The following is a 24,376-nucleotide window of genomic DNA, read 5'->3' as shown; positions in this document are numbered from 1 at the left end:
AATTTTTCAAACTGTCACTGGTTCCTGTTTTGCACTGACCCGAAATATTTCCAACTGTCTATGGTTAGTGATGGAAACTGACCGGAAATTTTTCAAATTTCCACACTGTAAGTAATCTAATCTAATCTCGGTGGTTACTGATGTGTACTGACTCAAAATTTTTCAAATAGTCAGATCTTACTGATTTGTACTGACCCCATCTTTTTCCAACTGTCGTTGGTTACTGATTTGTACAGAGCAGAAATTTTTCAAAGTGTTGGTTGTAACTGATTTGTACGGACCTGAATTTTCTCTAAGTGTCAGTGAATACTGATTTGCACTAACCCAGCATTTTCTCAGAGTCAGTGGTTTCTGAGTTGTACCGACCTGAAAATTTTCCAACTGTCAGTGGTTACTGATTTGCGCTAACATGAAATTTTTCCAACTGTCAGTGGTTAGCGATTTGTACTGACCCCAAACCTTTGTAAGTGTCGGTGATTACTGACTTGTACTGCCCTGAGGTTTGTCGAAGTGTCAGTGTTTCCTGATTTGCACCAACTAGAAATCTTTTCCAGTGGTCACTGATTTGTACTGACACCAAAATTTTCTAAGTGTGGATGGTTACTGATTTGCACTGACACAAACATTTTCTAGGTGTCGTTGGTTACCGATTTGTAGTGACTATAACTTTTCCACTTGTCGGTGGTTACTGATTTGCACCGCCCTGCAGTTTGTCGAAGCATCAGTGTTTCATGATTTGCACCGACCAGAATTTTTTTTCCCATGTGTCAGTGGTTACTGATTTGTACTGACCCGAACCTTTTCTAAGAGTGGATGGTTACTGATTTGCACTGACCCAAATTCTTTTGAAGTGTCAATGCTCACCACTTTTTGGTGGTTACTGATTTGTACTCACCCAATATTTTTCGAAGTGTTCGTGCTTACTGATTTGAACTGACCCTAAATATTTCCAACTGTCGCTGCTTATTGATTTGTAACTGACCATCAGTTTTACTAAGTGTGGATCGTGACTGATTTGTACTGACCTGAATTTTTTTGAAATCTCAGTGTTTATCGATTTGTACTGACCTGAATTTTTTTGAAATCTCAGTGTATACCGATTTGTACTGACCCGCAATTTTTCCAACCGTCTGTGGTTACTGATGTGCACTGACGCTAAATTTTTCGAACTGTCGGTGATTATTGATTTCTACAGACCTGAAATTATTCTTTGTGTCGGTGGTTACTGATTTGGACCGACCAGAATGTATTCCATGTATCAGTGGTTACTGATTTGTACTGACCCCAAATTATTCTCAGTTTTGGTGGTTACTGATTTCTACTGACTCAATTTTTTCCAAATATCGGTGGTTACTGATTTGTACTGACCCGAAGTTTTCAAACTGTCACTGGTTCCTCATTTGTACTGACTTGACATTTTTCAAACCGTGAGTGGTTACTGATGCACTGCCATAAAGTTTGTCGAAGTGTCAGTGTTTCCTGATTTGCACCGACCAGAATTTTGTTTCCATGTACCAGTGTTTACTGATTTGCACTGACCCGAACATTTTCTCAGTGTCGGTGGTTACTGATTTTTACTGAGCACAAATTTTGCTAAGCGCAGATGGTGACTGATTTGCACTGTCCCAAAATATTTAAAAATATCAGTGCTTACCGATTTGTACTGACCCGAAATGTTTCCACCTGTTGGTGGTTACTGATTTGTACTGACCCGAAATGTTTCCAACTGTTGGTGGTTATTGATTTCTACTGACCTGAAATTGTTCTAAGTGTCGGTGATTACTGGTTTGCACTGCCCTGAAATTTGTCGAAGTGTCACTGTTTCATGATTTGCACCAACCAGATTTTTTTTTCCCATGTATCAGTGGTTACTGATTTCTACTGACCCAAACACTTTCTAAGTGTGGATGGTTCCTGATTTGCACTGACCCAAATTCTTTTGAAATGTCAGTGCTCACCAATTTGTATTGACCCGTAATTTTTCCACATTTTGTTGAATACTGATTTGTACACACCCAATATTTTTCAAAGTGACAGTGCTTACTGATTTGTTCTGACCATAAATGTTTCCAACTGTCAATGGTTACTGATTTTTACTGACGAGAAATGTTTTCAAAATGTTCGTGCTTACTGATTTGAACTGACCTTAAATTTTTCCAACTGTCAGTGGTTACTGATTTGTAACTGACCATCAGTTTTACTAAGCGTGGATGGTTACTGATTTGTACTTACCCCTATTATTCTCTGTGTCGGTTTTTACTGATTTTCATTGAATCTATTTTTTTCCAGCTGTCAGTGGTTACTGATTGACTAGAAATTGTTTGAAATGTCAGTGATTACTGATTTTAATTGACCCTAAATTTTTCCAACTATCAGTGTTTCCTGATTTGCACCGACCAGAATTTTTTCCATGTATCAGTGTTTACTGATTTGCACTGACCCAAACATTTTCTCAGTGTCGGTGGTTACTGATTTTTACTGAGCACAAATTTTGATATGCGTGGATGGTGACTGATTTGCACTGTCCCAATTTTTTTTAAAATCTCAGTGCTTACCGATTTGCACTGACCCAATATTTGTCCACCTGATCGTGGTTACTGATTTGTACTGACCTGAAATTATTCTAAGTGTCAGTGATTGCTGATTTGCACTGCCCTGAAGTTTGTCAAAGTGTCAGAGTTTTCTGATTTGCACCGACCAGAATTTTTATTCCATGTATCAGTGGTTATTCATTTGTACTGGCCCCAAATTATTTTCTGTGTCGGTGGTTACTGTTTTCTACTTACCCAAACCTTTTCTAAGTGTGGATAGTTACTGATCTGCACTGCCCCAAATTCTTTTGAAATGTCAGTGCTCACCGATTTGTACTGACCTGTAAATTCTCTAATTGTTGGTGGTTACTGATTTGTACTCACCCAATATTTTTTGAAGTGTCAGTGTTTACTGATTTGTACTGAACCGATTTTTTTCCAATTGTTGGTGGTTACTGATTTGCACTGAATTGAAATTTTTCAAACTGTGAGTGGTTACTGATTTGCACTGCCCTGAAGTTTGTCGAAGTGTCAGTGTTTCCTGATTTGCACCAACCAGATTTTTTTCCATGTACCAGTGTTTACTGATTTGCACTGACCCGAACATTTTCTCAGTGTCGGTGGTTACTGATTTTTACTGAGCACAAATTTTGCGAAGCCCAGATGGTGACTGATTTGTACTGACCCTAAATTGTTCCACCTGTCGGTGGTTACTGATTCACACTGACCTGAAGTTTGTCGAAGTGTCAGTATTTCCTGATTTGCACCAACCAGAATGTTTTCCATGTACCAGTGGTTACTGATTTGTACTGACCCCAAATTATTCAATGTGTCAGTGGTTACTGATTTTCACTGACCTTAATTTTTTTCCAACTGTCAATGGTTACTGATTTTCATTGATGAGAAATTGTTTGAAGTGTCAGTGATTACTGGTTTGAATTCACCCAAAAATTTCCCAACTGTCAGTGTATCCTGATTTGTACCGACCAGATTTTATTTCAAGTATCAGTGGTTACAGATTTGTAGTGACCCCAAATTATTCTCTGTGTTGGTGGTTACTGATTTCTACTGATCCAAACCTTTTTCTAAGTGTGGATGGTGACTTATTTGCACTGACCCAAATTCTTTTGAAGGATCAGTGCTCACCGATTTGTACTGACCCATAATATTTCCAAATGTCGGTGGTCACTGACTTGTACTGACCTGAAATTTTTCCAAATGTCAGTGGTTACTGATTTGTACTGACCCAAACTTTTTCCACCGTCTGTGGTTCCAGATTTGCACTGAATTGAATTTTTTCAAACTGTCACTGGTTACTGATTAGCACCACCCTGAAGTTTGTCGGAGTGTCAGTGTTTTGTGATTTGCACCAACCAGAATTGTTTTCCATGTGTCAGTGGTTACTGATTTGCACTGACCCGAACATTTTCTCAGTGTGGGTGGTTACAGATTTTTACTGAGCATAAATTTTGCTAAGCGCAGATAGTGACTGATTTGCACAGTCCCAATTTTTTTAAAAAATCTCAGTGCTTATCGATTTGTACTGACCCGCAATTTTTCCAACCATCTGTAGTTACTGATTTGCACTGACCCTAAATGTTTCCAACTGTCAGTGGTTATTGATTTCTACTGACCTGAAATTATTCTCTGTGTCGGTGATTACTGATTTGCACTGCCCTGAAGTTTGTCGAAGTGTCAGAGTTTCCTGATTTGCACCAACCAGATTTTTTTTTCCCATATATCAGTGGACCCGATTTGTACTGACCCCAAATTATTCTCAGTTTTGGTGGTTACTGATTTCTCCTGACCCAAACCTTTTCTAAGTGTGGATGGTGACTGATTTACACTGTCCCAATTTTTTAAAAATCTCAGTGCTTACCGATTTGTACTGACCCTAAATTTTTCCAACCGTCGGTGATTATTGATTCCTACTGATCTGAAATGATTCTCTCTGTCGGTGGTTACTGATTTGCACTACCCTGAAGTTTGTCGAAGTGTCAGTATTTCCTGATTTGCACCGACCAGAATTTTGTTTTCCATGTATCAGTGGTTACTGATTTGTACTGACCCCAAATTATTCTCAGTTTTGGTGGTTACTGATTTCTACTGACCTGAGCCTTTTCTAAGCGTGGATGGTGACTGATTTGCACTGTCCCAAATTCTTTTGAAATGTCAGTGCTCACCGATTTGAACTGACCCGTAATTTTTCCAAATGTCGGTGGTTACTGATTTGTAATGACCGGAAATTTTTCTGACTGTCACTGGCTCCTGACTTGTACTGACTTGAAAATTTTCAAACTGGCAGTGGTTACTGATTTGCACTGCCCCAAAGTTTGTCAAAGTGTCAGTGTTTCCTGATTTGCACCGACCAGAATTTTTTTCCATGTACCAGTGTTTACTGACTTGCACTGACTTGAAACAATTTCTCAGTGTCGGTGGTTACTGATTTTTACTCAGCACAAGTTTTGCTAACCATAGATGGTGACTGCTTTGCACTGTCCCAAATTCTTTTGAATTGTCAGTGTTTACTGATTTGCACTGACCCGACCATTTTCTCAGTGTCGGTGGTTACTGATTTGCACTCACCTAATATTTTTTGAAGTGTTAGTGCTTACTGATTTGGACTGACCCTAAATGTTTCCATCTGTCAGTGGTTACTGATTCATAACTGACCCTCAGTTTGTTGAAGTGTGGATGGTTACTGATTTGTACTGACCCAAAATCTTTTGAAATGTCAGTGCTCACCGACTTGAACTGACCCGTAACTTCTCTGTCGGTAGTTACTGATTTTCACTGTCTAGAAATTTTTCAAAGTGTCCGTGGTTATTGAGTTGTACTGACTCAAACTTCATCCAACTGTCAGTAGTTACTGATTTGCACTGCCACAAATTTTTTCCAGATGTCTGCGGTTACTGATTTGTACTGAATCCAAATTTTTCTTCGTACGGATGGTTACTGATTTGCACTGACCCGAATTTTTTCTTACTGTCACTGGTTCCTGATTTGTATTGACCTGAAATTTTTCAAACTGTCAGTGGTTACTGATTTGCACTGCCCCAAAGTTTTTCGAAGAGTCAGTGTTTCGACCAGAATTTTTTTCAATGAATCACTGGTTACTGATTTGTACTGACCACAAATTTTTCTAAGTGTGGGTGGTTATTGATTTGAATTGTCCCAAAAGGTTTTAAAATGTCAGTGCTCACCGATTGGTACTGACTCAAAATTCATCCAACTGTTGGTGGTTACTGATTTAGAGTCGTAGAGTCATAGACACGTACAGCATGGAAACAGACCCTACAGTCCAACCCGTCCATGCCGACCAGATGTCCCAACCCAATCTAGTCCCACCTGTCAGCACCCGGCCCATATCCCTCCAAACCCTTCCTATTCATATGTTGCAATTGTACCAGCCTCCACCACTTCCTCTGGCAGCTCATTCCATACACGTACCACCCTCTCTGTGAAAACTTTGTCCCTTCAGTCTCTTTTATATCTTTCCCCTCTCACCCTAAACCTATGCCCTCTAGTTCTGGACTCACTAACCCCAGGGAAAAGACTTTGTCTATTTATCCTATCCACGCTCCTCATAATTTTGTAAACCTCTATCAGATCACCCCTCTGCCTCTGACGCTCCAGGGAAAACAGCCCCAGCCTGTTCCGCCTCTCCCTATAGCTCAAATCTTCCAAGCCTGGCAACATCTTTGCGAATCTTTTCTGAACCCTTTCAAGTTTCACAACATCTTTCCGATTGGCAGGAGACCAGAATTGCACACCATATTCCAACAGTGGCCTGACCAATGTCTTGTACAGCCAAAACATAACCTCCCAACCCCTGTACTCAATACTCTGACCAATAAAGGAAAGCATACCAAACGCCTTCTTCACTATCGTATCTACGTGCGACTCCACTTTCAAGGAGCTATGAACCTGCACTCCAAGGTCTCTTTGTTCAGCAACACTCCCTAGGACCTTACCATTAAGTGTATAAGTCCTGCTAAGATTTGTTTTCCCAAAATGCGGCACCTCGCATTTATCTAAATTAAACTCCATCTGCCACTTCTCAGCCCATTGGCCCATCTGATCCAGATCCTGTTGTACTCTGAGGTAACCCTGTTCACTGTCCACTACACCTCACATTTTGGTGTCATCCGAAAACTTACCAACTGTATCTGTTATGCTCGCATCATTTATGTAAATGACAAACGTAGAGGGCCCATCACCGATCCTTGTGGCACTCCACTGGTCACAGGCCTTCAGTCTGAAAAAGACTCCCCCACCACCACCCTCTGTCTTCTACCTTTGAGCCAGTTCTGTATCCAAATGGCTAGTTGTCCCTATATTCCATGAGATCTAACCTTGGTAAACAGTATCCCATAGGGAACCTTTTCGAAGGCCTTACTGAAGTTGATTTAGATCACATCTACTGCTCTACCCTCATCATCCTCTTTGTTACTTCTTCAAAAAACTCAATCAAGTTTGTGAGACATGATTTCCCACGCACAAAGCCATGTTGACTCTCCCTAATAAGTCCTTGCCTTTCCAAATACATGCACATCCTGTCCCTCAGGATTCCCTCCAACAACTTGCCCACTACTGAGGTCAGGCTCACTGGTCTATAGTTCCCTGGCTTGTCTTTACCACCCTTCTTAAACAGTGGCACCACGTTTGCCAACCTCCAGTCTTCTGGCACCTCACCTGTGACTATCGATGATACAAATATCTCAGCAAGAGGCCCAGCAATCACTTCTCTAGCTTCCCACAGAGTTCTCGGGTACACCTGATCAGGTCCTGGGGATTTATCCACCTTTAACCGTTTCAAGACATCCAGCACTTCCTCCTCTGTAATATGGACATTTTGCAAGAAGTCACCATCTATTTCCCAACATTCTATATCTTCCATATCCTTTTCCACAGTAAATACTGATGCAAAATATTCATTTAGTATCTCCCCCATTTTCTGTGGCTCCACATAAAGGCCGCCTTGCTGATCTTTGAGGGACCCTATTCTCTCCCTAGTTACCCTTTTGTCCTTAACGTATTTGTAAAAACCTTTTGGATTCTCCTTAATTCTATTTTCCAACGCTACCTCATGTCCCCTTATTGCCGTCCTGTTTTCCCCCTTAAGTTATACTCTTACTGCCTTTATCCTCTTCTAAGGATTCACTCGATCTATCCTGCCTATACCTTACATATGCTTCCTTCTTTTTCTTAACCAAACCCTCAATATCTTTAGTCATCCAGCATTCCCTATACCTACAACCTTTCCTTTCACCCTGACAGGAATATACTTTCTCTGGACTCTTATTATCTCACTTATGAAGGCTTCCCATTTTCCAGCCGTTACTTTACCTGCGAACATCTGCCCCCAATCAGCTTTTGAAAGTTCTTGCCTAATACCGTCAAAATTGGCCTTTCTCCAATTTAGAACTTCAACTTTTAGATCTGGCCTACCCTTTTCCATCACTATTTTAAATCTCATAGAATTATGGTCGCTGGCCCCAAAGTGCACCCCAACTGACACCTCAGGCACCTGCCCTGCCTTATTTCCCAAGAGTAAGTCAAGATTTGCACCTTCTCTTGTAGGTACGTCCACATACTGAATCTGAAAATTGTCTTGTACACACGTACACACTCCATCTAAACCCTTAACACTATGGCAGTCAAAGCCTATGTCTGGAAAGTTAAAATCCCTGACCATAACCACCCTATTATTCTTTCAGATAGCTGAGATTCCCTAACAAATTTGTTTCTCAATTCTCCTCTGACTATTCGGGGGTCTATAATACAATCCCAAGAAGGTGATCATCCCTTTCTTATTTCTCAATTCCACCCAACTAACGTCCCTGGATGTAATTCCAGGAATATCCTCCCTCAGCACAGCTGTAATGCTATCCCTTATCAGAAACTCCTCTATTGCCTCTTTTTCTATCCTTCCTGTAGCATTTGTATCCTGGAACATTGAACTGCCAGTCTTTCTATCATTGATTTTTTTTTTAGATTACATTACAGTGTGGAAACAGGCCCTTCGGCCCAACAAGTCCACACCGACCCGCCGAAGCGTACCCCTACATTTACCTCTTACCTAACACTACGGGCAATTTAGCATGGCCAATTCACCTAACCTGCTCATCTTTGGACTGTGGGAGGAAACCGGAGCACCCGGAGGAAACCCACGCAGACACGGGGAGAATGTGAAAACTCCACACAGTCAGTCGCCTGAGGCGGGAATTGAACCCGGGTCTCTGGCGCTGTGAGGCAGCAGTGCTAACCACTGTGCCACCCACTCACACTGTGCCACCCACTGTGCTATGATATCTCACAAATGTGAGGTGATGCATTTAGGCAAGACTAATTCAAGAGCGAATTATACAATGAACAGAGGAACCTTGGGAAAATTAGATGGGCAGAGGGATCTGGGAGTGCAGGTCCATTGTCCCCTGAAGGGTGCTGCACAGGTGGTTAGAGTGGTCAAGAAGGCATATAGTCTGATTGCCTTCATTGGATGGGGTATTGAGTATAAGAGCTGGTAAGTCATGCTAAAATTGTACAAGACATTGGTTCGGCCACATTTAGAATACTGTGTTCAGTTCTGTCGCCACATTACTAAAAGGATGTGGACACTTTGGAGAGGGTACAGGGAAGGTTTACGAGGATGTTGCCTGGTATGGAAGGTGCTAGCTATGAAGAGAGGTTGAGTAGGTTTGGTTTGTTTTCATTAGAAAAAGGGAGTTTAAGGGGGGGCCGTGATTGAGGTTTATGAATTCATGAAGGGTGTAGACAGGGTGGATGGAGATAAGCTTTTTCCCAGGGTGAAGGATTCAATAATGAGAGGTCACACTTTCAAGGTGAGAGGTGGAAAGTTTAAGGGGGATACACACGGCAAGTACATCACACAGAGTGTGGTGGGCGTTTGGAATGGGTTGCCAGCAGAGGTGGTAGGGGCAGGCACCGTAGGTACATTTAAGATGTGTGTGGACAGAGGCATGAATAGGTGGGGTGCAGAGGGAGACAGATACTCAGGAACTGGGCAACAGGTTTAGACAATACATTTGGATGAGCTCAGGCTTGGAGGGCAGAAGGACCTGTTCCTGAGCTGTACATTGTCATTCTTTAACGCAATCCCATGTTCCTAACAGTGCCCTGAGTTCATCTGCCTTCCATGTTAGGTCCCTTGCATTGAAATAAATGCAGTTTAATTTATTAGTCCTACCTTGTTCCTGCCTGCCCTGACTGTTTGACTCACTTCTGTACTTAACTGTACCAGTCTCAGATTGATATCTTTCCTCACTATCTCCCTGGGTACCACCCCACCCCACCCCACCCCCCCCACCCCACCCCACCTCCCCACCCCACCCCCCCACCCCCCCACCCCACCCCACCCCACCCCCCACCTTACTAGTTTAAATCCTCCCGAGCAGCGCTAGCAAATTTCCCTGCCAGTATATTACTTTAGACCCCTTCCAAATTTATGTAATCCATCCTTCTTGTACAGGTCACTTCTACCCCGAAAGAGATTCCAATAATCCAAAAAATGTAAATACTTCTCCGATATAACAGTCCCACAACAGGAGAGAGAAGGAAAGGAGGGTGTGGGGGGATGGGGTTAAGGGGGAATGGAGGGGGGGGAGGAGGGGGGAAATGAGAGGTGGGGAAGGAAGGGACGGGAAAGAGATGTGGGAAGGGAAAGGAAGGGAGGGGAGGGAGAGGGGTGGTAGGAGAAGGGGGTAGGAAGATGGAAGGAGGGAGGGGTGGAGAATGAGGGAGGGGGAGGGAGTGGGAGGGAGTGAGGGAGGGAAGGAGATGGTGGAGGAGAGGGATGAAGGAGAGGGGGAGGAGTAGGGTGAATCAGTGGGGGAATGAGGGAGAGATGGGGAGGAGAGGGTGGGGAGGAGAGGGGACAGGAAAGGGAGAAAGGAGAGGATGGAAAGAGAGGGGGGGAATGAGGGGATGTAAGGGGGAAGGTGAGGTGGGGATGGGGGAAACGGGAAGGAGATGTGAGAAGGTAGCGGAGGGGAAGGAGAGGGGTAGAAGGAGAAGGTGGTAGGAGAGGGGGAAGGAGGGAGGAGAAGGAGGGGTGGAGGAGAGGGGTAAATGAGGGAGGGGGCGCAGGAGAGGAGGGGAAGTATTTGGAGGGAAGGAGAGATGGGGGAAGGAGAGAGGGGAGGAGAGGGGAAATGTAGAGGGGAAAGGAGAGGGGCAATGTAAAGGGGGAAGAAGAGGGTGAAGGGGAAGGTGAAGTGGTGGAAAGAGAGTCGGGGAAGGATGGGTGGAAGGAGTGGAGCAAAGGGGGAATGAGAGGGGGTAAGGGGGAGGAGAGGGCAGAGTTGGGGAAAGCAATTAGCAGGGAAGGAGAGGGGGTAAGTAAGGGGGATGGAGGGGAGAACCAGAGAGAGAAGAGTGGGGGAATGGAGGGGAGGGGAGAAAGGGGGTAATGGAGAGGCTTGAAGGAGGGGAGGGGAATGTAGTGGGGAAGTAAAGGGGGGATGGAGAGGAGGGAGGCGAATAGAGGGGAAGGCGAGTACTCGGGAACGAGGGGGGAAGGTAAGGGTGATGGAGGGGAAAACAGAGAGAAGAGTGGGGAGGAAGGAGTGGGAGGAGAGGAGGAGGAGGGGCAGGTGAGAAAGAAGAGAGGGAGAGAAGAGGAGGGTAGAAAAGAGTGAGAGAGAGACATAGAAATGTCCCTCAGTCCTCCCTCTCCCCTCTGACATGTGTTAGTGACATGTGCAGCCCCACCACATGGTACTGAGTCCAAATCTCCCTCAGGGACAGGAGTACAGGGAGGGAGGGGGCTGTGGTCTTCCCCAGTTTCCTCATTCCCCCCCCACCTAACCCCAGATCCAACCTTCCAGCTCAGCCCCGCCCCCATGACCTGACCCACCTGTCAATCTTCCTTCCCACCAATCCGCTCCACCCTCCTGTGGCCGTTGCCTCCTCCTCCCGAACGCCAGAGGGCGACGCTCTGCCTCTCCTCACGGCCCTGGTCTGAGTCACCCTTGCCTCCTCCCCCTTCCTCCTTGTCAATCCTTCCCTGTGGGGGCGGGCGGCCACCCTGGGGTGACGTCACCGCGCCGCCCCTTGCGCCTTTGCGTCACCCAGGTGATTGTGACGCTGTGAGTGAGTGAGTGTAACCATCTGTAACACAGTCTGGGTCCCATCAGCTGATTCCCAGCTTTTACAGATGGAATGTCCAGGAGAAAGTGTCACAGTCACGGGATGGCCCTCAGACCATGGTCAGGGAAGAGGGGAATCTGGTTACAATCTCATGGTCATTTGGACAATTCACAGATCCGTGTAATCACTGGGTGTCCGTCTGGGAAATGGATTGATGATGATGGAGGGGAGTTGGGTTCTCCAGAATTAGGTGGAATCAACTTGCAGTGCAGCTTGTTCAGCCCCACAGCTACAAACATCCCCTGTCTCCACCACCGACACTCAGTAGCAGCAGTGTGTACCATAGACAAGATGGACTGGAGAAATTCCCCAAGGTTCCTTCCAGAGCAGCTTCCAGACCCACGGCACTATCATGTGGAATGCTGAACACAGCAGATACACGGGAACACCACCAGGTGACAATTCCACATCAAGACACTCCCCACCCTGGCTTGGAAATACATCTCAGTCCCACAAGTGCCATTGGTTGGAAATCCTGGAACTCCCTCCCTTACATCATTGTGGGTTTATCTGCACCAAATAAATGGCAGCAGTTCAAGGCAATAACTCACCGTCACCTTCACCAGAGCAATTATATCTGAGCAATCCGTGGGGACCCAGCGGCAATGACCCAAACACATTAATGAATCACAAAATAAAGCTCAGTATTTGGGACCCGTGTGCTCGAGTGCTGAGTATCTGAATATTCTATATTCTAGAAAATTGAGTGGACAGGAAACTGGATTTGAAATCTCAAACCAGCTCTGATTGGATTGACTGCCAGAACAGACTGAACTGTTCAAACAGGCTGTACAGCCTCCTCCTGCTCACATTTCCTGAGCTCTTAGATGTTTACTGAACCAAATTCCCAATCCCTTTTGGATTTGTTTCCATGAAACCGTTTATCATTAAATCCCTGCAGCCTCCACCCTATTACAAACCATCTCATTCTTTCTTCAGCGTTACCCCCATTCCAATTGCTCAGAAATCATTACTTTTCTAACTTCCTTCTGCTCTGCTGAATCCCCCCACCCTCATAACACACGGGTTAACCTTTCCCATCTCCCTGTAGATGCTGCCTGACCTAATCAAATTTCTCAGCATGGCCTGTGTTTATTTCAGAGGGAATGACATCTCCCTGTTCCTGTTTCTGTGAGAGGATACATTTCCCAATCCGACTCCTTGATATTCCGTTTGTTCACAGAGAAAAGAGGGATCGCTCTGTCCAAATTCATAACACACACAGAGGGGCATCAATATATTGTGATGATATTAAAAATAAAATATCTTAAACCAAATGAAATCCCTGAGGAAATGGCAGGTTGCAATGGGATCCGTAAGGGGCAGGAATTCAATCCGCCCTCCCCCTGTTGTTATTGGGTATGATGCTCCTGATCCACCAATACACAGATCTGACTGAATGCACAAACAACCCCTCTCCATCCATTTCATTCAGAATAAGGTTAATAACAGGACGGATTAAAACACAATACAAACTGTGATGAATGCTGCATGTTGGGAGGCATGTTACTGTAGAGTTTATACAGCACTGAGATCAGGCTGTTCGGCCCATCATTCACATACCAGTTGTTAGAAACGAAAATCGCTTCTTAATAATCGCTCTAGACAAATTCAGGAAAACAAAGTTTTATTAGCAAGTCTGCAGAGTTGAGCACCCTTCTGAGGAAAGGCGTGCCGAGGCTTACAAAGTTTCTCATTATATACAGCACAAGTCCCTCCCCTCTTTGGCTCTAAAGAGTCACGAGGTTCACATTCTAAACCGTTAGTATTTTTCCATTCTGCACCCATGTCACAAAGTCTGCAGCAGATGTCTCCCGAGTTGTTTTTCTACCCTGTAGTCTTATCAGTCAAGGACTTATTCTTCTCTGTCAGAGTTAGTGGTCTTATCAATCTGTAGCAGATGTCTCTCGAGTTGATTTGCTACCCTGTAGTCTTATCAGTCAAGGACTTATTCTTCTCTGTCAGAGTTAGTGGTCTCATCAATCGAGGACTTGTTTTTTTACTCTGCTCACAAAATGTCAGCATTTGCACAATTTAAATTATCCCACTTTTGAGTGTACAAAATGTTCTTACAAAAGAAGCATGTCTTGTCCTTTATTATAGAGAAGCCTGTTTTACCCCACCCCTATGGCTCTATTCCCCTTAGTCTTTAGGGTCATGCACATCTTAATTGTTTGAACCGAAATCGCCTCTCACAATTCCACCCTTTTTCTTTTTAAGATGTGCATGACAAAGATAATCCTCCCCTCTTCAAGGGCCCGGGAAATCCTTGGTCTTTCGCAGCAACAGCAGCTTAAGTTCCTGCGTTCCATGTTGGGGTACCGCCACTGCCTGGAGTTGGGAAATATTTTTCTGAATTAAAGACTGAACACAGGGGGTCAGGCAGGGTAATATGAGTAGAAGCATTACGCCCCCCCCCAGCCACCAACTACCACCTAGGAGACCATCCCACCATCCGATGCCACCAAGAGGACGCCAGGATTGTACCGGCACATGGGCCAATTTCCGAATTTTATCGGAAATCTTCAAAACCGCTTTACCATTATCGTCAATTTGCAGACAGCAGTTAGTCAGGTTAAACTTCCCGCACACGCCCCTTTCCGAGGCCAACAGATAATCCAAGGCAAGCCGGTTTTGATATATAGCAGCCCTCATCTGATTCTGCTGCTTAGCCAGCAACTCCAGGGCCAGGGCGGTCTGGTTAGTAATGACCTCTACGACTGCTTGGAGCCTGATAATTCGATTTAACATATAGATAGGAGTACGGTATCCCCATGAGCCGTCCTGTGCCCACGTAGCCGGCCCGTAGTATTCAATAATCCGGGCCGGTGGCCACTCATCCCCCCAATCACCGACTTGGCGACCTACGCAGGGAGTCAAAGAGTTTAATTCCCAAATCATCGCCTTCCTCCCGGGGTAATAGGAAGAACGCAGGTCGTATTAGACCCAGGAAGCATACTCCAGCCCATCCCATGGGCAGTTTGGAGTATGCCTGATCACCGCATATCCAAAATAGGCCATCTGGAGCAGGCCCTCCCTGCCTCACAACGTCATCCCATAGCTCCTTTACCCCAGGGACGCCCTCATAAAGACCAGGACGACTGCAATTCCAGTAGTCGGATTCTTGGCCCCGTGGCAGAGTCTGGACAGGATTATCCCAGCATTGATTCCCCTGACAACCACCACTCCAGACTCTCATCATGCCATCGGAAGAGTCAGCACTCAGCTCGTCAGAGGAGAAATCAGTACGTAACGGAACGCAATTTTGATGATCTCGGTTTGCAATGTACCAAGTAATATCCTCAGGCCACCATACTTGTGTGGTCGCATTCAATACACTCTGACAGGGACTAATTCCTACCTCCACGGTCCCCTTGCCTTCAACACATAATTTGCCCTCAGGGCTATTTGTCAGTCTCCACCCCTGGCTTTTCCTTTCGTTGACATGTGTCCAATTGTATTGAAGCAATTCCCCTATGTCTAAGCATTGACCAGTCCACGGCCATTGTTCTGACATATGCGGCCCCCCACAAACCCAGCAATTGCTAACATTTAAAACAGTGGCAATCCTAGAGGTGAGATCAATAAACAGGTTTTGTGTTACATCAGGGAGCTCAATCTTCTCTTCTACCTCTTTGTATACAGATGGCACTTTAGAGACAACGACCGTTCTCTGACGGTCCTGCTCTTTCCCCAACTCCCGATCAGTGTTCTGTACTCTGGTCTCCTTGACTCTGTCAACCTGCTCTCTGAGCATCACGGAGGATAGGGCCCACTGCCCAGCTTTGTTAACACACACCCAGCGGTCATTTTTAGGGCATCCACGGACTTTGCCACCGTATCCTTTATTATACACTTGATAATAGGGTTTTCCACCCTCCCAACATTCTTGCCGTGCATTCACATCGTAACACCGATCGTTCACATGGGAGTGAGACACAAATGATCCCGAGTAGATCTGACTCCCAAGCCTCACCGTAGTCCGACATTTGTCACATCTCCCCTCGCCCTCCCCCACATACAGGAGTAAACTGATCAATATTCCCACCAATACAGTCCAGGTAGAGTTCATTATCGCTGTCTTTTCAGCTTTACCACCAACGGCTTGTCCCCTGGCCCGCATGTCCAAGTGCTCTCTCCTTCTGGTGGAACAGGTCCCTTTATCCTTGATGCGTGGGCCCACCCTTTTTCTTTCGTCCGAACAGCGGCTTCAGTTGTTAACAGGACCAGGAACGGTCCTTCCCACCGCGGCTGGAGCTTTTCGGCCTTCCAGGTCTTAACAAGTACCCAATCTCCGGGCTCCACCTTATGCAGGAGGAAGTCGAGCGGTGGAGTCTGAGCCAGGAGACACTTCCTCCGGAGTTCTGCAAAAGAATGGGATAAGGCCAGTTAATAGTTTCTGACAAATACATCTTCCCCCTTGTAGAGTGGGACACCCATCAACCTTACTCCAATATGGTAATCCGAACAGCATCTCATAGGGGGAGACCCCGATATCCCGGCGAGGTGCTGTACGTATCCTCAATAGTTCAATGGGAAGGCACTTTGGCCATGGTAACTTAGTTTCTAACATCAGCTTAATCAATTGGGTCTTGAGCGTGCCATTCATCCTCTCAACTCGACCCGAGCTCTGGGGATGCCAGGGTGAATGGAATTTCCATTGGATACCCAGCGCAGTACAGATCAAATGGTGTAGCTTAGAAATAAAATGTGTCCCGCAGTCGGAGTCGATAGATTCCATTATGCCATATCTCGGGATTATGTTCTCTAACAACAGTCGGGCCACGGTTGGTGCATCGGCTTTGGCAGTTGGGAAAGCCTCTAAACAGTGAGTGAAATGGTCTACTATTACGAGCAGATACTTCCATCTCTGTACTGGGGGTAAGTCTGTAAAGTCTATTTGGATCCTCTGGAATGCCTAATTGCGAGGGGCTGACCACCAGCTGGCATAGAACGCATGGCTTTCTTGTTAATACGCTGGCAAGTGGGGCATCCGACTACTTCTTGTTGGGCTAACGTGTATATCCCCCTGCATACATAGTCTCTCAGGATCGTGTCACACATGGCTTGCACCCCCCAGTGGGTCTGATGGTGTAATCGGTGCAGAATACCCCGGGTGATCTGTTTGTTCAGTACTTGTCTCCCATCAGGAACCGTCCACTTCCCGTTAGTTTCTAGCCGGGCACCCAATTGATCCATTTTATCAATCTCCCCCTGGGTGAAGACGGGTTGTTTAGCGAGCCCTTCCCTCAACAGTATTAATGTTAATAATTGGACGGATTTTTCGACCGCTGCCCGCTTGGCTTCCTCATCTGCCAGCCGGTTTCCCACCGCTTCCGGTGTCGACCCCTTCTTGTGACCGGGTACATGGACTACTGCGAGTTCTGTAGGTAACGCCAGGGCTTCCAACGTTAGGCTGATCATTTGTTCGTGAGCTAATTCTTTTCCCCGGGAAGTCATCAATCCTCGCTCTTTCCAGATTTTCCCGAAAGTATGAATGATTCCGTATGCATACTTTGAGTCAGTATATATGGTCCCCACTTTCCCTTCCAACAACTTCAGGGCCCTCTGGAGGGCGTACAACTCACAGGATTGGGCTGACCACTTCCCGGGCAGTCGTCCGGACTCGATCGTCCGTTTTGTTGCGCCATCTATGACAGCATAGCCACTCTACCGGACCCCACTGACGCACCGGGAGGATCCGTCGATGTACAGTTCCTGTCCTTCACCCAGCAGGGCCTCTTGCAGGTCCTCTCGGCTTTTGGTCTGCAAGTCTACAAATTCCACACAATCATGCTCCTGTTCCCCATCTGCAGGACGTCCGTATAGAAACTGGGCAGGGTTGCAACTGAGATCTTTTGCAAAATTGAGATCGTCCCCGGTCATCAAAATCGTCTCATACTTCAGGATGCGACAGTCTGTTAACCAGCGGTGAGCCTTTTGAGCCAGTATGGTACTAACCGAATGTGTGGAGTATACTGTGATTCTTCCTCCAAAGGTAAGTTCCCGGGCCTCTTCTACTAACATTGCCGTAGCTGCCATAGCCTGTATACAGGTCGGCCATCCACATGACACAGGGTCTAACATTTTTGACAAAAATGCAACCGGCTGACGTTTCCCTGCACGCAGCTGGGTAAGCACACCCTGTGCAATTCCGCCGGCGCTATTGACATATAACTGGAACGGTTCGTTCAGTGTGGGTAAAGCCAATACCGGAGCTCGGATCAGTTTACTTTTAATAATATTAAATCGCTGCTCCTCCTCATCTGAACAGTCCACCTTTTGTCCTTCTTGTCCCAGTTTGTCGTACAAAAATTTTACTAGAGTGGTGTAACTTTGAATCCATATCTGGCAATACCCTACTAGCCCCAGGAATTGTCTGATTTCCTTCTTCGTCCTGGGTATTGGCATACCCGTAATCCCTGATATTCGTTCTCGCGCGATACGGCGATGCCCTTACTGACTTGATGGCCCAGATATCTTACTTCTTGCTCCACAAACTGGAGTTTTGTCCTGGAGACACGTAAACCCTGTTTCCCCAGGAAGTTCAGCAGGGCAACGGTGTCTGCTCGTACCTCCTCTTCTCTTGGTCCTGAGAGTAAGAGATCATCGACATATTGGAGCAATTGATTCTCCGCGTTACACCGAAATCCTCCTAAGATCTGCTCCAGTATTTGTCCAAACAAGTTGGGTGACTCCGTGAATCCCTGCGGCAAGACCGTCCATCTTAACTGTCGCTTTCGTCCTGTGAAGGGATTCTCCCATTCAAATGCAAAAAGGTTCCGACTTTCTTCGTCAAGGGGGCAACTCCAGAAGGCATCCTTCAGATCTATTACGCTGAACCATTCATGTTCGGGGGGAATTTTACTCATTAACGTGTAGGGATTGGGTACCACCGGGTACCTAGCCTGGACTACTTCATTCAACACCCGCAAGTCTTGCACCAGCCTATACGTCCCATCCGGCTTTCTCACAGGGAGTATTGGAGTATTGAAAGGGGACATACATTCCTCCAGTAGTCCATCTGTGATTAATCTTTCTGCCACAGGTTGTAACCCTTCCCGTCCTTCCATAGCAATCGGGTACTGTTTCCTTCTTACCGGGCCTCTTCCTGGCAACATGGTGATTTGGAGAGGTTTGATGTTTAGACCCCCTCTGTTCCCCTCTCGGTACCATACTTCCGGGTCTATTTGTTGATCATCTTCTTTGGTGAGGGAGAACAACTTTACCGCCATTTCCCCGTTACTTGGTGCCGTTCTGATCCCTAGTTTGACCTGCAAGTCTCTTCCTAACAAATTAAACCCCGCCGATGGCAGTAGAAGGAGGTCTCGTTTAGTAGTTCTGTTTTCATACCCAATTTCCACGTCCTCCACCACTGGGACTTGCAATGTCTTTCCTCCAATGCCAGATACCCCCATAACTGTTCTTCCTGTTCGGGCGCCGGGGGGTATTTGGATTATACTTGATCTCTCGGCTCGCGAGTCCACCGTAAATGTGATCTCCGATCCTTGGGGCCCTCCTTTCAAGTTTACCAGGGGTTCCTGTCGATAGTCCTTTTGCCCCAAGGGTGGGAACCCCCGACCTCCCTAATCTTCCTCCATCAGGGCGTACGACCGCACCTCCCGCTTGTAGCGGGGGCACTCTCGTTTAAAATGTCCCTCTTCATTACAGTAGTAACATCTGAGTATCCTCCTCGTTTCCCTGTCGCGGTCTCGTGTTCCTCCACCCTTCCTTTGTTCCGGCCACGGTCCTCTTTTCCTCTGCTCTTGCCACGACTCTCCCCTTTCCTGTTTCTGCCACGGCTCTCCCTTTTCCCTCCTTCCAGCTGTCACTTGTTGCACCGTCTGCATCATTATCTTTGTCGCCTTCTTTTGCTTCTCATCGTCCCTTCTCACAAACACCTTTTGCGCCTCCCGTAGTAGTTCACTTAGAGATTGACTATCCCAATCATCCATTTTCTCTAACTTTTTCGTATGTCCGGCCAGGCTTTTGATACAAACTCTACCCGTATGAGTTGTTGTCCCACTTACGTCTCAGGGTCCACCCCAGCGAACTGCTGCAAGTTCTTCCTAATCCTGTCTAGGAAGTCCGTGGGTGTTTCCTCCGGGTTTTGATAATTACCAAAGGCCTTGGTAAAATTGTGCCCCTTCGGGGCTGCCTGCCTTATTCCTTTTATCCAATATTCCCGCATGTCCCTCATGTTGCGCCGTCCTTCTTCCGTTTGCTTATCCCACTCGGGGTCGGTGAGGGGAAATTTCTGCTCCCCTCCTGCTCTTCCCTCTCTCTCCCAGACCAAGAGCGCAGCTTGTTGTATCATCTGTCGCTCCTGGCTAGAGAACAATGTTCCCATGATGGAATACATCTCTTCCCACGTGTAAGTATTCGGACCCAGGAACTGATCTAATTATTCAGCTAGGCCCATGGGGTCCTCTAGTAGGCCCTTCATCTCCCTCTTGTAATTCCGTACTTCAGTACTCGTCAAGGGGACGTTCACATATCCCGTGCCTCCTTCCTCGCCCCCCATGGGCACTTCCCGGAGTGGATTCATTCTTGCAATCGAGACAGGGTTTTGTCTGTGACTCCTTTCAGCTTGAGATCTAGTCTGTACTCCTGAGGCTGCTGCTGATTCCTCCCCGTCTTCTTCCCCTTCCCCTGAATTGTCGTCACCCGAAGGATCATTTTGTGGGGCAGACGGGGTCACGTAGGGCGGCGGTAAGTGATCTAAAGGTTCCCATTCTTTCTGCTCTTCCGAGTCTTCATTAGTGGCCTTCATTTTGCAAGATATTGTGACCGGTAGCCAACAAAGGGCGTAATCACTTTCTTCCTGAATAACATTAGGTTTTGAATTGACATATAAAATTAGAGCTTGCCGGACCCAGTCTTCGTCAGTGCCGAATCTAGGCCACCACACTGAGTCTCCCTGAATAGGTTTCTGGGACCACGTTTGACAGTATTTCACCATCGTTTTTCTAGATTTTCAATTTCTCCTACCCTGATTCCAATTATTTAACATTCTTCCTAACGGACTATCGTCAGGTACCCCGGGGTATTTGTCATTGTCTACGTTCAAGCCTACCTTTCCCTTATTCGCCTTAGATCCCTTATTTCCCATTGCCGAGGACTTTGTAAAATCGGAGATCCTTGTATTATCCCGTGATAATCTATCACTATTTAGCCAATTCCCGGACCTTCAGTCCCGTGATCGCCCAGGTCCCTTTGCAGGCACCCCCGGTCTTTGGATTCCTGTGTCCTACGTCTCTGTGACACAGATCACAGGTACCCCGTAGGTCCACGTTCCTCCGCAAACACGGTCTCTGCAAAATCTCTCACAGACGAGCCCCGGTCTCTAGATTCCTGAGTCCCACGCCTCTGTAGAAAAATCTACAGGCACTCTGCAGGTCCCCAGTCCTCCGGAAACAAGGTCCCCGCAAGTTTTTTCTTACCTGGGTTCGGTGCACCGAAATTACTCGATCGTTAACCGTCCCCACTGCCTCAGCCACACCCCTCCTTTGTGTTCCTGAGCCTTCCGGATATCACTCGCTCAAGCCGCGCGGGGCGACAAGCAAGGAATCAGGGACTGCCGAACTCGGCAGGGTGCACCTTCTCCGATGTCCTTCCTCAGCTCCCCCCGCGGCCGGAGTGTTGATCGGACGAGCCCCCAAGTTTGTTCGAAACGTAAATCGCTTCTTAATAATCGCTCTAGACAAATTCAGGAAAACAAAGTTTTATTAGCAAGTCTGCAGAGTTGGGCACCCTTCTGAGAAAAAGGCGCGCTGAGGCTTACAAAGTTTCTCATTATATACAGCACAAGTCCCTCCCCTCTTTGGCTCTAAAGAGCCACGAGGTTCACATTCTAAACCGTCAGTATTTTTCCATTCTGCACCCTCGTCACAAAGTCTGCAACAGATGTCTCCAGAGTTGCTTTTTTTCCACCCTGTAGTCTTATCAGTCAAGGACTTACTCTTCTCTGTCTGTGTGATGTCTCTCGAGTTGTTTTTCTATCCTATAGTCTTATCAGTCAAGGACTTGTTTTTTACTCTGCTCACAAAATTTCAGCATTTGCACAATTTAAATTATCCCACTTTTGAGTATACAAAATGTTCTTACAAAAGAAGCATGTCTTGTCTTTTATGAAAGAGAAGCCTGTTGGGTCAGGCACATCTTAATTGTTTGAACCGAAATCCCCTCTCACAACTTATAAATGCTGGACCCATGCAATATCAATGAATTAGTGACTCTGAATTTGGGTTATAATGATTTTTCTATTAATTCCTTTTTGTACTGTGTTATGCAGACAGCACCAAGTGATCACTCTTAATTGTGAGTAACTTTGAAAATAATATATTTTAAAAATGACATCCCAAAATGCTGCCTCATTATTGTGCATGGAGGATTTTGCATTCAATAGTTTGCAGATAAAATTGAACAGATTTTTGCTGCAATTTGGCCAGACTGCAGGTTACACCAAAGTGGCAACTCTGCTCTCAAATTCTTACTTGACACTGCCCAAGGCGATACTGATGGGACTTCACTTTGCCATTCTGGGTCACCAGCTTTATTTCCAGGTTTAATCCTATAATCATCCTGGAGCTTGTTATTTTAGACAACTTCTCTTTTAGGTACATATGTAAATATCATACTGAAATGTTGCACTGAATGGTACCAAATCTGAAATTAGTCGCTAATCTGACCCTTCCACATATGTATTGGCATAAGTCTATGCCAGTTATTTTCCTGATGAAGGGCTTATGCCTGAAACATCAACTCTCCTGCTTCTCGGATGCTGCCTGACTTGCTGTGCTTTTCCAGCATGACACTTTTCGACTCTGATATCCAGCTTCTTTGGTCGTCACTTTCTCTTTTGAGAAGTTTAAACCAAGAATAATTTTTGTTGATCAAAATGCAATAGGAACCAATTCATGAAATTCAGATATCTCACATTTACCTTAACTATGTGAAGGCTAAGACATTACTAAATTATTGTCAGTAATTGAAACCATGCTGACAAACTTGTGCAGTATCAGTGCCTCACCTTTAGAGTGTTCCCAGATATCGCACAGCTGCAGTATTTTGTTTTGCACTCAGCTATATGTTGTTTTCACTTATTTCTTTGTGAAAGATTACAAAATTAACTTGGATGAATGAACTTATAACTTCTTTAACCAATGTTGGGAGAAAAAAAAATGTCAGTATTTCAAGTGCTGATAAAGTAAAATAAACTGAATCAGTAGAAAGGGTTTAAGATGGATATGGAACAAATGCTGGCAAATGGGACTAGATTAATTTTGGATATCTGGTCAGCATGGGCAAGTTGGACTGAAGGGTCTGATTTTGTGTTGTACAACTGTGACTTCATTCTCTCAATTATTCAAGAAGTTGAATACTTCAAGGAGGAAAAGGAGAATTTATTCAGAGAATGAACGTGAAATGATGATTGAGGTGTATCAAACTTACATTGTTTCATGACCTTTTCCTCTGGGTTCTTCAATGAACAAACTTGTTTTGTTATCTGAATAACTATGTATCATGTGATTTGTTTCGCACAAAATATTTCATTAGGATCTAGCGAACTATTAAGAAGTGTTCATTTTTAAAATTTAGGTAGCTTGATTATTAAGCAAAAGGTTAGCGTTTTACTCCCACTGAACCATTCCTCTATAAAAGGTAACAAGCTTTTTATTTTTTCTGGACTTTGAATATATGGAAGTCAATTCTGAAGGAAAAAAATCCTCGTCGGTAATGTTCCCACATATGTGGAGTAATTGCTTCTGGTCACTCTTCAGGTTATAGGGGCTAGGAAAGAAATGAGTTGGCCAAAGTTAGCAACATCATTTGCATGGACTATGCTCATTGGGGAAACTTGCAGGATCTGTAGAAGAAACACGTGTTTCAGAGTGTATGCAATAAACCTGAACATTGTTATTTTTTTTCACAGAGTTTGTGACCCGACTGGGGCAGCAATGAAGCTCGTGTTGTTTTTTAAATTTCCGAGCTTGCCAAATTATTGTTGGTAAATGCAGGTGACTTTATCAAAGCACATTTCACACTCCCCAGCCAGGAATTTGGTCCCAATTCTGTCAGTCCATCCATTCCTATGGATAAGAGGTATTTTAAATGTGAGCACTCCATTTAACTATTTGAATTGAATACTTCAGTGGTTACGTGCTCTTGGATTCTTAATTTCAAATTACTCAATGTGATTTTTTTGTCCCCCCTGAATTTGCCAAGCACTGGGCAGTTCTGGAATATTCCAAACATTTACAATAGATGCATTTACACTATTGAAGGGAACCTGGCAGATTTGAATACCATTCAGGTAGTCAACAACAATACATAAGTAACTTTATGAATTGCTTACTGTACACCAACAACGCAAGCCAAGTATTAGTGAAACCACAGATTCTCTCCCATGGATTCCCAAATCTGAACAGTGCATTCCAGATATGATCACTATCACCATCTGGGAGCAGTCTCCCAAAGGGCTCCCAGAAGTTAGAAAGCGCACACACTGCCCTCCAAAGCTAAATCTGCTGTCACAGGCTTCACTCTTATTGTATACAATGACATTTATTGTCCAGTTCTTTAACGTGACAAATGAGTTTACAAACAATTTATAAAATTCATTAAATCCTGAAGAAATGTAATGTCAGCCCTTTGTAGAAGTGAATGAAAAG

The sequence above is a fragment of the Chiloscyllium punctatum genome, chromosome 30, assembly GCF_047496795.1.
Source record: "Chiloscyllium punctatum isolate Juve2018m chromosome 30, sChiPun1.3, whole genome shotgun sequence".
NCBI classification, from domain to species: Eukaryota; Metazoa; Chordata; class Chondrichthyes; order Orectolobiformes; family Hemiscylliidae; genus Chiloscyllium; species Chiloscyllium punctatum.
Note: the sequence above shows the minus strand (reverse complement) of the source record.